This window comes from Ostrinia furnacalis, unplaced genomic scaffold, assembly GCF_004193835.3.
Source record: "Ostrinia furnacalis isolate ACB-3 unplaced genomic scaffold, ASM419383v2 OfSCF7120, whole genome shotgun sequence".
Classification (NCBI taxonomy): Eukaryota; Metazoa; Arthropoda; class Insecta; order Lepidoptera; family Crambidae; genus Ostrinia; species Ostrinia furnacalis.
In genome coordinates this window covers 27,656-44,062 of record NW_021137359.1, presented here as the reverse complement: position 1 = coordinate 44,062, position 16,407 = coordinate 27,656, and positions in this window count along the sequence as shown.

The following is a 16,407-nucleotide window of genomic DNA, read 5'->3' as shown; positions in this document are numbered from 1 at the left end:
AAAGACACGGTATATTTAAAATTTCATTCAATTTGAACCAGTAGTTTAAGAATTATAACGGGTCAAAGTTACTTAATTTTGTCACTCACTGACTCACTGACTCACTGACTCACCGATCATCAAAACTCTAAGGCACTTCTAGCAGACCTAGAAGCTTCAAATTTGGAATATAAGTAGTGTTTGGTGTATGAATCAAGGAAAAACTAAAATATTTGGGGGCACGGTAGTGCAACCGCCAAGTCGAGTAACAGTCTATTGCTGTCAACGTATAAACAAACTTTATTTTAAATGTGCGCAATTGATTTTGTGAATTAAATTGCTAAAATCTTTTTATAGTCGTGAAAGAAAAGTGGTTCACAATGTGTTAAAGTATTTGTCGAAGAGAAATACTAAGGGTTCGGACAATATTTTCATTGAATAATGTATTCGACAAAGGTTGTCAAATTGACTGACATGTTTATCGTATAGTACAGTCCACTATGAAAATTAGCTGTGGTTTGTTTCAACTACCTATTTTAAAGTTTTTTGTCACTTTCTAAGTGTTGAATTTTATGGAATTGGGAAAGAAATCTCAAATACCGAGTTTGAAGCGTTCATGAGCAGACATTGCAGTTGAATATTCAAGTTCTGAATTTGATTATTGATGAATAATAAAATAAATCCTACTAACTCGATTGATGGTTTCATTTAATTTATTTAAACCAGGTTACCTATAATAATATTTTTTCGTTAACCCTTTGCACCACCAGTGGTGCAGGCCGGTGGTGCAAGGGTACAAAAGGAAAATATCAAATTAGCCCGTAATCCTGAATCCTGATACATAAAAGTTAGCCTATTAATTTAACACAGGTACGACTGTACTCAGTGTTGCACTATCAAATGCAATTGACGCGCCTCTATGCCAGGGTTTTTATGTTCCTGGTCAGGCTATAATTGCAGATATTTGAAAAAAATAATCACCTTCCTATCTATGATGCAAGATACAAAAGTTTTGCTAGAAACATTAAAATTATGCTTTTAGCAGAACACTTACAAATTTTCAACTTAAAAGTTTAAGTAAAAAAAATTACTTCCATTCCTTCCTGTATGTTAAGTAAAAATATTGCCAAATAAAATATCATCATCATCTCATCATTTTTCACTGATGGTCTGATGTCATGATGATGCAGTTCGGTCAGATTACGCAGCAAGTAAACGAATCACACACTCACGAAGGCAACCGAAATCGCCCGAATTTATCTGCCCCCTAGACAAGTGGCAAAATCCGACATTCTATTCGGACTGATTCGATTTTCGAAAAGTGTGACTAGTCAAGTCTACTAATAGACCCACTGATCGCGTTCGAAGCACCTGTGCGGCGTTAAACTCGTCACGACATGCAACGAGACAATGGGCCAACTATCCGGCCGCCGGATATCCGGCTATCCGGCCTAGCAGCTGGCCGGATATCCGGTATCCGGTATCCGGCCAAACTACTATCCGTTTCATCTCTAATTCCAATTACAATACAAATTAGGTGCCTAAAGCGTTCATTCCCATTTTAACAAATTTAAACTACCCAATCAACTACAATTATGAATGCAGTGTCATTGCGTAATTAATATTAAAATTATACTTAACTACTATTGCATTATACTTCACGAGCTTCATTAAAACCTGAAACCAGTTATTTGCTTTGCGGCTGCAATTAATGTAGGCTTTTAATTGGTCGGTAACACACAATACTCATTTCCCAAAGGACTTAAAATGTACGTAAGTACCAGCAAGTGTTGATTTTTCTGCGTTGGACAAATAACTAAATAATACTAGGTACTGAAAAAAGTTACTGGCCATTTTCCGCATTTCAACGTGCACCTTCATTTTGATAAACGTTTGAAAGAAGAACCGCCATAAGGAAAACTCGTTATCATGTACCTACTTATAGTTAACTAGCGGCGCCCTATAACCGCCCGCGACTTCATACGTGTGGATCCCGTTTTACCCACATAGGGGTTGAATTTTGCACAATCCTGTTTTAGTGAGCATCTAAGTACGTTGTTAAAGGAAACCCCATGCAAAATTTGAGACTTCTAGCACATGTAGTTTCTGAGATTTCGTGATGAGTGAGTCAGTCAGTGACCTTTTGCTTTTATAAAATAGATTTACTTTATTATTTACACTGAAAAAGGGTAAAGTGCTTGTGAAAAGTGATATAAAACCTATTACAAAACCGATAAAAACGTACGACGTTACGATTACGTAAATGCAAAGACAACAATCATAATAATTAATCGGACCCAAACCGTCAAGAAGAAAAAATATTTCATGGCCAACGACAACAAGATAATGAAATGACAAAACCAATAAGATCAAGCTAAATATTAGCCTCGATGTTGATTCCAATTTTCCGAACAAACTGTAACTGTATTGTGCCTTAATATCCACGGACGGATGTTTATCCGACATTGAATTGTAAATAAATTTCATCATGAGAAATGAGTTATTCAGTTTCATTTATTTGTTCAGTAAAATATTAATATTTAGGAAGACTTATTAAGAATATTCGAGATGTTTACAGAAAGCCAAATATATTACATATTCAGTGTTATTAATACATACTACACTATTATAATAGATCTATTTTCCTCTGGAAATGCAAATAACATTTACTTACCTGTCAAAAATTCCGACTCGCTAATGTATTATTTACAGGATAACGAATGTGTGTACGAAATAATTATTTTAAGAGACACTATTAATCACTACTATTTAGTTACTACGAGTATTAGGTCATTCATTCATTATACATAGAGAAATAAAATAAATACAAAAATAAATGTACAAGTAAATTATAGAGTTAAGAGTCTGAAAAGCAGAAGAAGTAATTTGACGTTGTTAAAATACGAACATTTTCATTCAGTTCTCGTAGCATGGGATAGATAGATTTGAAGGTACCTACTTTGACAGTGTAGCCTTGCATACCTACATAAACAGTTTAATTATTCATACTCAATACACATATTTTCAAATATTCACTTTGTGTGATATAAAAAACTTCACATTACTTTAAATCAGATTTAGAATTTACTACATTCAATATCTGCATATCTACAGGAATACACCTGTATAGGAAGGAATATAAGGAAGGAAGGAATATACAAGTAATGCAAAGACGGTACACATTCTACGACCTACTATGATTTCAGGACTATAAAAGAAAAACGTATTGACGAATTCTGATAACACATTATGAAGAAGTAAGCATACTTAGGACTAAAAAAGTGATAATAGCTAATAAACTAAATACTATGTTAATTGCATGCAACTATCAACATTTTGTTATCTGTAATTTTATGTTTATACCTACCTTTTAGGTAAGTTGTAAAATACATAACAAAGGGGATTCCCCTATTATTAACATTGATTGCTCTGTCACAACCAAGATCGTGTTGCAATGTGTAGGTAGGTACTGTAAAGTTACCTTGCCCAGGCAAATTCCATTTTCCGTTCGGCCTGCAGGTAGCGATCTCGCTTACATTTCATTTGCACTCGACAGGAAACATTTTTCAATACAGATTTCAACAACGTAAATATTTTCGTCCTTGAAAATAGTTAGGTACAATCGAGTTTTTGCGCTACTTCTTTTCAGAACTGACCCATAATTTGTTGCTCGAAGCAAACTACACTACTACAGCTCGAAGCATACTACATAAAATAACATTCTTTGGGACGTGTAAAAAGCGTTTTAGGTGTGGGAGTAACTAACAAACGATTCATTTTAAATCGTATGAAACGGAAGCAAGCCCGTTGTCAAGGTATAAAAGGGTTGTTTAATTTACCATCACAACGTAATTCACCCATTACTTTTAATCGCATCTCAAAAGTCCAATCCGTAATATTAAAACGTTTCTGAATCATCTTTGCGCCTCGCAAACGGACAGGGCAAAATTATGATCCGTAAAGGGAAGGATTTAGCCAGGCTTATAATAATAAATGAGGCTGACCATAGACTAGGATTTGTGGTTTGTCAAATTATAGGGGTTTAGTTCCGAGAATTAGCACATTTATTACAGATTTTTCTCTTTAGGGATTAAAAAAGATGCTAAAAACTTATAGCCGAATACTGAATAATTATAATAAATTTAGTTCGACAGATCTAAATTATGTAATGTCTCATTTTATTTGATAAAGAAAAGTATTTAAACATCCCGGAAACAGTTCCAGTTTTCCTTTCCCAGTCCCAGTTTAAATTTAAAATGATTTTAAATTTAAATGAGACAGTTGTCGGGCTTTTTCTGCGTAAAGGGACTGGTAAACGTGCAGCATACAAACGATTGTGAGAATTTTTTTTACATTCTCGGAATTTTCATACGTAATTATTTAACAAGATCGTTGATATTATAATAGGCAGCACATCAAACTTAGGTAAGAGTTAGTTATCTATTATTACATTACAACTACACAAGAATCGTTTCTCACCATCGTGCAATACTAACACCCTTATTCACAAACGGCGAAGTCGAACGCACAGCGTTGAATAGAGCTCTCTGATTGGTTTGTGTGTCACTCCGCCACTCAAGTTCGTTCGTTCGTTCGTTCGTTTCAGCCAAATGACGTCCACTGCTGGACAAAGGCCTCCCCCAAGGTTTTCCATAATGAACGGTCCTGCGCTGCTCGCATCCAGGCTCTTCCCGCGACCTTTACCAGATCGTCGGTCCACCTAGTAGGAGGCCTGCCGACGCTACGTCTTCCAGCCCGTGGTCGCGTCTCTACGAGCTATGTGCCCCGCCCACTGCCACTTGATTTTAGCAATTCTGCGAGCTACTCAAGTATTGTCTATAAATAGGTTTTTGAGACCCTGTGCGTCCACGCACACTGTGAGACCTCATAGTAATGTTTGTGAATACGGGTGTAAAACAAACAGTAGGTAAGTTACATGTGGAGGAAATTAAAAATTCGGATCGTGTAAATAAAACAATAATGTTACACTGTTGAAATTTTGACAATCTATCACTAACACAGTGAGGAAGACTGTGGGCGGAAGTTTGCATCGTGCGGTCCACACTGCTTATGACCGCAGTCTGTGAAGGAACACTATACATATGTGGTCGCGATCCTCATCAGTGAGGGACCGAGGAAGAAGAAGAAGAATCACTAATACTAGTATTACACAAGACTTTTTACTGTTTTTTGTTGTCGATTCTTGAGTGTCATCTCATAGTCATTCATAACTAACTTAACTATTTATAAACGTTCTAAGATGTAGGTACACTGATTATGACAGTGTTCTGAGTTAAGGACAACGTGATCCATAATTAAACGGGAGCCCGCAGAACTTGTGTAGCGTACCTACGGGCACACTCTCATAACCTCGTGGCCTGAATTATTTGTTTGCTCTGTGAAATGCCTTTTAATCCTTTGTTCTAAGTTGGCAGAGATTCGCTGGACTAATAAGAGATTATTTAGAGATTAGGTAGGTTTAAACTACTTTTTTGCCCTCCAAGTAATCTAATATGTTCCCTATGTGGCCTTAATGATATTAGAGAGATGGGTTAATGTGCAGTGATCGCCTTGAACCCACAGTATCCCTGGTAAGATTTTACGGTTTTATATTTCGGATAAAATTAAACTTAATTAATGCCACACAAACTGTCATAAATAATAATGACCTGCATAAAATCCTATTAATTACCTAATCGTATAACCCCACGGTTATTTAAAAGTCAATTTCTGTGGTTAAACGTGATACAAATTATTCTGAGGTCAAAAGTTAGTAGACGTTACTAAAATATTGTCGCCTAAGTTTCCTGCATAATAGTTATTTTTGTGTTGAACTACGCAGTAGTTGGCGCAGTTATCTTAATGGTATATTTTATGTTACCTAGGTACGTCAAACATATTTCACCAATTCTTACAAGTAAGTAAGGTTTACCTGCAATTTCTACCTGGCCTCCAAATGTAACTAAAATAAGATTTATCTTTCCATATTCTTCTGTCTAAAGGAAACACTGACTGACATATAGTCCAAATTATAGGGATAGGAATTTTTTTTTATGACGCTACAAGAGCTAGTCTTATAACCCTCTGTCCAATTATTGATTGGAAGATTTCTCAGATTACTATTCATTCACTTTAGGTATACATATATCACGTTGTCTAAATTTGGACGGACTTTGACCTACTCCAACCAAATGCGTACATTGTCTCTTTATTGCTCTCACTTAAAATATGTAAATATAATCCCAAACAGGCCAAATCTTACATGAAAGCAATATTCATAATATTCATTCATTACTATACCATCGACTTAATTCATTTTGAATAGGCATTTTCCAAAAATGATGACACAAAGCGTTTTACCATATTTTAAAAAAGCAATTTTATTCAAATACCTAGAATTAAATAAACGGCAATCAAAAGGAAAGCAAAAAAGCGTGAAAGCCCCTAGTGACGGCTTGACAGAGTCAATAAAAAGATGGAGCCATAAGCCGGTCAGCGAAAAGCATAAAAACAACCCTAAGGCCGCAGCCTCGAGTTTAGCGGGCAGCGGGGCGGGAGCGGCGGCGGCGCGGGAGCGGCAGGATCTTATGCGTAAAATCAAATAGACCGGTTCTCGAAAACAGCGGCGCGGGAGCGGGCAACGAGCGGGCAGCGGCGCGGGAGCGGGCAGCGCACTCCTTCTTTTGCCCACAATAAATCGAGCGTTAGGAATAAATTTGAATCGAAATAAAATTGTCGCCGTTGTTCAGACATTTCGTTAGCGAATAAAAACAAATATCTCAACACAACCCCGAACACAACATTTCGCCGCTAAAGCCCGCTTGTTTCGAGAACGGGTCTGCGTTGCCCGCCCCGCTCCCGCGCCGCCGCCGCTCCCGCCCCGCTGCCCGCTAAACTCGAGGCTGAGGCCTTATATTATCTTCTAAACCAAAACAAAAAAAAAAACTTTGTATAAGTAAGTATGCAAAACATTAAAGATCTAAATCCTTGTATTAAGTAATTAGAGCGGAAGCTGTCTGGGGTATTAATATCCCACAAAGGTTATTGTACGGTATGTCAGACGAACTCGGGAAATGTCCCGCGACACTGGTAGTGTAGGTATCTTTGTCTGTGTTTAAAGTAACAGTCTTGATAGATTTAATTTCATGGAACTACTCGGGGTGCTTATAAATATTTGAGGGCAGCAAGTACCTTTTTTCCTGTAAGTTGAAAAAGCCAGCGCTTACAGTAGTCACGACACGAACGAAGATACTTTATAAATACTCGTAGTCATCATTAAAAACTATGGTCAATATTCAATAGCAATCTTTAAAAAGCGCTACACTTTATTATTTGAAGTGCTGTCGAAGTGTCGATTGTACAAAAGTGCGTCGAAAACTAAACGATCACAGAAAGAAATCTCGTAATACTTTGTATAAAGGCCCTTATTTCGTGACCTTTTTGTACACGATGACGTCAGACATGCGACATCTCCTGATTCTAACGACACACTTCTAGAGACACGTGTCGTAGAACAATATTGTGCCCTAATGCAGGGGTTCCCAATCATAGCTGGGCATTAACTCGTTAATCCGTTAATCGTTAATTAACGAAGTTAACATTTCTATTAACGGATTAACTTTTAAGTTAACTTTAAAAAATGTTAACGGACTCGTTAACTTTCGTTAAATTATCCTAAGTCCGTTAATCGTTAATCCAGTACCTACTATTTACCAAAAAGATACAACAGTCACGCTGAAAAACGCTAGAAAAACGCGTTCTGACAAGTACGTTCGGGCTTCCAGAACTTCCAGAACCCAAAACAACAGTTTTTATAACCAGATCACTAAACGACACTTGTTAGTATCTGTGGGACAACTCTTGCAACTGAATTTAAGACCAGTTTTCCTCAACGATTGAGCTGAAATTTGGTATACTTATGTAAGTTGACAATGCAATTTTATGGTACCATTGAGCTGGTCTGATGATGGAGTCATGAGGTGGCCATGGGAACTCCTAAATGAAACGGCGGCATCGCATCGAATTTGGGTTCGTTGGATTTGTCTTTTCGAGCACTTTAGTATTAGATGATGTCCAAGGTACTGATGATGGAGTCGGGAGGTGGTCATAGGAATTCCTAAACGAAACGGTGGAAACTTATCGAGTTTAGGTTTGCTGGATTTGTCTTTTCGAGCACTTTGGTGCTGAATTGAATTGTAATTGAACCAAGGCTCTGAGATTGAGATACTACTATAAAGTGTAAAATAAAATTATAATAATTAAAAAACTTTTTTAAAAACAAGCTTTTATTTTGAAATGCAGTTGTACTAAAACGAAAAAATAATTGTACAGTCACGGAATGAAAAGGTTCGTCAGTTTTCAAATTGATTCCTTCAACGAATCGCGAGCACATATTACCTTTTGAAACTATGTTACAGAATAATCTCAAGTTAGAGAAAATAATCTTTAACTGTTCGTCAGTAAAGTTCAAAATTATTCAGATCAAAGTTGTTTGACGATTTAACTTGTCAAGAAGATTATTAAGATTAATAAACTAAAACCTTCTTGTTGGTTCAACCTGCCATTATCTATAAATAAATAAAAACTACATTTTGTAACATTGCACTGATGGGATAGAAAAATAAACAAGCAAAACCTTATTCGTTAGCAAACGTCATTTTATTTAAATGTTAGCAGCACTGTTTCTTGCACGGTTATGTTGGCAGGTTTGACTCTTACAGTACCTAGTGCAAGCGAAAACCGACATTAAGGTGACGAACCTTTTCATTCCGCGACTGTACTTAAGCAAGGTTCAAATCATTTTCGAAAGCTTGTATCGCAAACATAAAAGAGGAATAAATTCCATGCACGATANTGTTGGACAAAGATGATAGATTGCCCCTCTTACTATTTACTTTCTACGGCGCACACTTTGGGAACCCAACTCCTAGTGAATTAGAGCTAACAAGGCCTGTGTAGAGCAGTGAACGTCCTACAGGATTGAGGATATTGAACTTGCTTAACTTATGCTTGAAACAAACCCCCACAATTAGTTATTAATAAAACCTACAGGCTGTTGAACAATAAGTGGCATTTAGTATGGAAATGTCAGTTTAATATTCAACGCGTGTGTAACCTTTTATGGTACCTAAAGAGGTTTGTGGTAAATATCTATGTAAAAAACTAAAAAATAAAGGGGGTTGGAGTTAAATATCTACAGGATGTTAGGTAAATGGGTATATGAGCCGACACTAGCCCATGTTAACATAGGCATATAAATGCTGTGGTGAAGTCAAAATTTGATATCATGATTTTATTTTTTTAAATTTTCATACAAAATAATTTTTATAAAATCCGATTTGTATGAAAATTAAAATAATTAAAATGATGAAGATATCAATTTTCTGACTTCACCATACCATTTATATGACCATGTTAACATAACATGGCCTAGTGGCGGCTCATATACCCATTTACCTAACACCCTGTATAAAACAAAAAATAATTCACCCGTACAAAAAAAATGCTTTTGGCGAAAATGCCAAGTAAGTAACAAGCATGCAGTTTAGTATACCATACATATATGAATGACTATTTTTTATAAATCAGTTTGATTATTAGATTTTTGACATGAACAAGTAGGTAAAGCACACACACACGCAAACATAAGCACGAATTAAATAAAATCTACATTCCAATGGATGGTAGATTTACATCATAATGTCATTAATCATAATTAAAATCTTCGCAATAATCAACGAATTCATAGTTATGACAGGACGCGAAAACTTCAAAGCAAATGCATAATTTAGAGGTGTTATTACGATGCATCTATGCTTGTCCGTTCACAAGCCAAAATAGATAGAAATCAAACAGTTCTAATAATAATACCGGCTATATTATTTAAATCGTACAATTTTTTTTTTTTTTTTTTTTTCAATGTAAATGTAAGCTATTGCAATTCGAGAGTCGACGAGCGCTGAATATCTAATAGGCTTGCGGTCATTTCAACCATTTCATTAGAATTAAGATTCTCTAATTATACCGTACCTACTCACTTAACTTTCTTCTTACAGTTTTAGCAAGTGTTTTGTTTTCATCCATCCTCGGTGTTTGCAGTTACGTTATGACCTTTTTAAAAAATGTGATGAAACAAAAATTATAAAGAAAAACTGCGAAAACGGCCTGTAGGCAGAATTGTTCCCAGACTCGACTTTCACTCGACAGTGAAGTCTTTTAAGAACTTTATAAGTAAAACTTATTATTTTAGATTTTGGGATACTAAAGTTCGATAAACATCACCCATCCCTCCGTCGAGTCCTAAGATTTTCAGTCGAAAAGTCTTGAAAAAGTTAGGGTACAATTTAAGGAGTACTTGTGTTGATTTGAGCTACGAACATTTGAGCTGACACGCCGTCTGCTAAATCTTTTAAACGTATTGACACATCTCTTAACGTGTACTCGTACAATCAGTATCTTTGAAAATTTCATTGATTCCAAGAGCAAAAAGGGTTTTGTTATTTCATTAGAACATTTCGTGTAAGATAAAGCCGCCATAACTTTGAAGAAAACAAACAGAACAGACACTTTGATCGTCTAAGTAGGCCCGACTTTAAAATTGTTTCACGCAGTGAGATTTATTCGAGGCTCGCTTACAACTTTCAAAAGGCAAGTTCTTTGTCTGTCCTGGTGCCCTGTAGTGTAGTAGGCCGTCTTCTATTCAAAATGTACCTACTATAGTTGTTGCAATTCACGAAGGCGAGTGAGCTTTACATGTGTGAGGCCTCCACCAATGATTTCCACATCACCCGGTTGTTAGCGACCTGCATTCAGCGCCTTGCTGCTAAGGGGGTGGACGTCCTACGTTGCGTTTTCTTAGTACTTACTAAACTAAGTAACTACTAAGTATTATCACGTAAAAAGTAGCAACTAAACGTTTTTAACTTGTAAGTTTTACCTGCTCAAACTTATAAGTTTAAAATGTAGAGTTGACAGTACGTCTGAAAAAATTCAATTTTATATTCAAATAGCAACGTAGCTGAAAGTTGTCATTAATAAGATTATACAAAGTAGCAAAAAATATAAACTTTTATTTTTATTAAATGACTGCGTAAAGAGATTGATTGAGTCTCTTTAATAACGTCAAAGCGCAGTCGAATTTACTGAATACTGGAGAATATTCAGTGTATAAGAGGATTTTCAATGAAATTTCGCAAGTTTCTGAAATACGAAGCTTATTTCAGTTCACTTTCAGTCGTTCAGCCTCTTTCACGGTTTCAGCACTGCCCAAAACTGCCATTTTTCTTATGGCTTTACGCCGGTATCCTTCCGTTTGGCCAAATTACTTTTCGCCAAATTTCACTTCGCAAACAACTTATCGCCAAAGTTTCATTTCCCAAATGAACTTTTAGCAACTGTACTTTTCGCAACTAATTCATTTGGTCAAATTTTACTTGGCAAATGTTTATATAGCAAATGTTTTATTTTGCCAAATATTATATCCCAAATAATTTGTTTGGTCAAATTGACACTTCACATACTTACCCACCGTTACCCACAAATCAAAGCATAGGCACATGATCATGGTTTTCACAAGAAAAAACAAAGAGATTGCAGAAAATAGTATGGTTGCAAAAAGTAGGTATTACAGAAAATAGTAGGTTAGGTTAGGTTAGAACAGTGACCCTTAATGCGCGAAGGCGAGCGAAGCGTGCCGCGGCAGCGGCCGCCGAGCGCTAAAATCACCTTTATTTTTAATGAATCATTTGGAAATTTCGATAAAAAGAATTACCTAATAAGAAAATTAATGTAGAACAAATTTTATATTAACTACCCACTAAACAAAATAATAACCACAAGCTAATTTGTATTCCATTCTATGCACCAATCAAATTATTTTGTAAATAGTTTATTGTGAAATATTTTTGCCTAATGAAACATTTGGCAAAACATACTTTGCCAAACAATAATTTGCTAAACAATAATATGCCAAAAACAACATTTGCGAATTAAAAGTTTGCAATAAGTTGCTTTGCCAAATGAGAATTTGCCAAATGAAAATTTGCGAAACGTTGTTTGCGATGTGATAATTTGGGAAACGTTTTTTGGCCAAACATTAGTAATCCCTTTACGCCATTCTAACTTCTTTCATCCACTTAAAAATCGGCATGGTGGCCTTAAATACACACTCGATCATTCATAAGGATATTTAAAAGATATTTATGTACCTACATTACCGTTGTTATATTCAAAGGTCAGAATAATATTATTCATACCAAGAACTCTGGATGGATTATTTTTGAAATAATATATGCGTGAATGGGAATCGTAACTCAATTACCGAATACAAANTAGTCAAGTATGAATACCTAAAGCATCAGACGGTAGTGTTCCCGGTTTAAATTCGTTTATTATGCCTGACAATTTATTCAAAGCGGAATGAGGAATACGATTTTCAATAGCCCATGTTCTTATTTTTTTGCGAAAGGTTAAATAATTGTCCAAATCAAAATGGTATTCACTATCACTAGAACTGCAATCATCACACTTTGATATCTGTATAAAATGAAGGGAAATTTCAGGTTCAGGCATAATATTTTCCTCTGCATCATGTACAGAACCACCATGAACAACTAAAAACAGGCTTGGGGAAATGTTTAATAGAATATCACATTCACATTCATGTTCAGCTTAAAGCAAATAAGAGTAGTACTTGTGGACAAATAAACTGCTATTGATGTTAATGGACAACACGTATAGTCCTTTTAACAGCCTACAGTGCACATGCGAACCATTGAAACACTTTTGTACAGATAGTAAAAAAAGGTTATTTTAATTATCACAAACAAGTCCTACTACAGCTACTAGCTGTATAACAGTCTAAAACAAGTAAACATCTTTGGCTTTATAAATGACCACGTGTGTTCTATTAAAATGCTAGCTCTATAACATCGTACAAGTAGGCCGTTAAACAGCGGTTGCCGTATCTCTAAACTCCTATAATGCTCTTAGTCAGACGGCTGACTAAAGGATAGTTGTTAGAGTATTATAACACCAACAATCGTATAAAAGTATAACTCTACACTAGTCTACACTCCTATAAATCCCTTATACAGGTATAGGTGTAATTAATTGCAATAATACAGCTTATACATCACGAGTGAACTGTACTAATGCTTTAAGTACACATTGGAACTAAATGTGAACTCTTAAATGGAGTAAAATGCTACTTGGGATGGTTGTCTCTACCTAGTGTCATGATAAGGCAGATTAGAACCGTGTCATAAATGGTAGTAATATCAAGATATCCTTAATTAATCAGTGCCAAACTAACCAATCATTTATTTGCTCTTACTATTGATTAGTAAATATCAAATTTAATGAAAACATTACCTACCTAACTCCAGTTGTGCAAATACGCGAGCAAAAGTAAAATCAGTAATTTGTGTGGTCAAAAATCTGGAAAATAGTTTTCAATTACTTAGTAAAAAACACAATTACCTACCTAGTTAATTTCCATCAATTCCATTGGGGTCTGCACCGGTCTTTGTCACTCGAAANTTAATATTCCGCTTCTTTGACGAAAGCAGCATATTTTATCAGCTTTTCTATTTCGTTGAATTTTCATTTTTCTAAACGCCTAATAATTTGCGGCAAAGATTTTTTTTTTTACTTTTTTCTCCAATAACAATTTTATTATTGACATAAAATTGATCGATTTTAAAAAATACAAGCGTTTATTTTCAGTCTTTCTATGAGTAAACAAATGTTACAGGTTTTAATAGCATAGATTTAACTAACTATACTGAACGGTGGTATGAAAGTGATGCCACGAAACTATGTATTTTACTCTTTTCAGTTCATGACCGTAAATTACCTTAACTAGGTTCCATTTTCTTCTTTAGTAGGTACAATTGTGCGAAGCTTGAGCGGACTCGGTACTAGTTTATCTATGTAAATACAAACATCATAGCACAACGTTAAAAGTAGTCAAAAGTTTAAAGAAAAAAAATAAAAGGCTAATAGTTATAATATAAGTTTTGCTCTTAAAGAGCCTTTACATGTCTCATGTAAAGGCTCCACATATCACATAATAGGTATAGGAAGGTATCCGCAGCATAACCTTTCTGTTTTTAAGTGGCCATTTATTTCAAAATGGTGCATTATGCTCATGGTGCGACTAATTGTACATTGTTTCAACTTCATCTTTTACACTTCTATGTTTCTTATTGCTTTGCTTCGTTCACAGAACAATAGAGAAATGAGCGTAGTGTAATTAATTTCTTTGCACAAAGCTATTGTAAAAGGAAATCCAAACATTATATTATCTCCAAATCAAAATAAAAGTATTATCTACCAAATGAGGTAAGTAACCTACTTATCGGAGTTCTTGAAGTTCCGAGTTCAGATCACAAATTCTTCATTTTATAGACATGTCCTTTAATACCGAAGGTAGGAAGGAAAGAAGCCATTTTTATTATAATTAAAGTGGTTTGGCATTTCCATCTCTGTTTTACTCACTAACAAACATTGTAGTACAGGTTTCGTCTTAATCTTTTCACCGTCAATACCGTAACTTAAGCTTTTTATAGACATTGAATGCTTTTCACATTATGATTTGGAGCGCAAGAACCTTGCATGAAAAATGGCGTTGTCCTCACGAATATTGCGTCCTTAGCCATAGCCTACCGTGTTTAATATTGTAGTTTATTGCCTTTATATTTTCATACCACCGTGTGACAAAATCTATGGCGAAAATAAACGGTAGTTACTAACATTTACCTACTTACTTCATACGGTATAGAGCATAATTTCATCATACGATAGAGCACAACTTTTGTAGAAGCACTTGTACTGATGAAGAAATGATCATCGCATTTTCCATTGCATAGAGCATACCTACTAGTGCACAATTTATTTGGGTTATTTAAGTACATGCTCAAATACCATAATTAACAAGGACCACAATTTACGAAACCTACTATGATTATCTCTACCTAGTGTCATGATAAGGCAGATTAGGACCGCGTCATAAATGGTAGTAATATCAAGATATCCTTAATTAATCAGTGCCAAACTAACCAATAATTTATAATCATTCATTTGCTCTTACTATTAATTAGTAAATATCAAAATAAAAACATTATTTACCTACGAGTAACTCCAGCTGTGCAAATACGCGAGCAAAAGTAAAACTAGTAATTTGTGTGGTCAAAAATCTGGCAAATAGTATTCAATTAGTAAAAACTCAATTACCTACCTATTAATTTCCATCAATTCCATTGGGGTCTGCACCGGTCTTTGTCACTCGACATAATTTACAACGCTATAATTTCACGATGGAAACAATTAAACCTTTTATTTTCCTAATGAGATTAAACTAAGAAATTAGAAAAATTAGCCAATCGTGAATTTTAATCTGCTTACCGCCATAAAGATTTTGAGGCAACCGACTGGCCTAATTAGAATGTTCCGGACCAAAAATAGCGCGATAAAGTAAAATAACTGTCGCCATCTGGCATCAGACCTGTCCAAATTGCACGCCAAGAAGAAAAAGATGAGACATTTTCTTAAAAAGTCAATTTGAATCTTTCTTTTTCTTGATACAATGAAATATACAGGATTCAAATTCAAATTCAAATTGTTTATTTGCCTACTAAGTGTACATGTACAATAAAGGTCTTATCACTAATACATGTGTCCAGCCATCCAGCTGTTAAAACAATGAGGAAACGTTTCTTTTTGTCGCTGTTAAAATGTGACATTATAATATGCCATTCTTTAAAAGACACGATAACCGATCGGTAAAAGGTTCGGACTGGAGGAACGCGGGTTCGAACCCAGCCGCCGGACTATTAGTACCTACCTATTAATAAAAAAAAACTTTAATTAATAAACTACGTTACATACTGAAGTAGCTCCAAAAATGGTGAGTCTATAAAAACAGTTGCTAAAACTAAACAGATGTCAAGACTCAAGATAAAATCCAGGGCTTGCAAAGGCAACGCTCCTTCGGTCAAAGACTGATTTGTAAATGGATATTAACTAGACAAGCTGTACCAAACTGAGATTTTGTTCAGTAAGTTGTTAGTAAGTATTAACATCTCATTTGTCGATGGCGACGACCGAGCCTGTGAAGGCAATGTGCCACGAAGCCCGTCCACAAACTAAATTAAGGTCCTACCTAATCATAGTTTAATGAGACTGGATAAAACATGGCGTGCACACTTTGTTTGTGATTTAAAATTATTTAAGTACCTAGGTACTTAAGTAACTAACAAACGTACCACTTTAATATTTCCTTTTTAGTAGCTATGTTTTTGAGGCTTTATTACAAACGTCCTTCCTTACCATATCCTCATCTGATCAGTGAGATGTGATACTGTACCCTTTGCACTGTGTCAAATCGATCTATCAAGCCACGATTACACTGTACCGTCAGACTGTAAT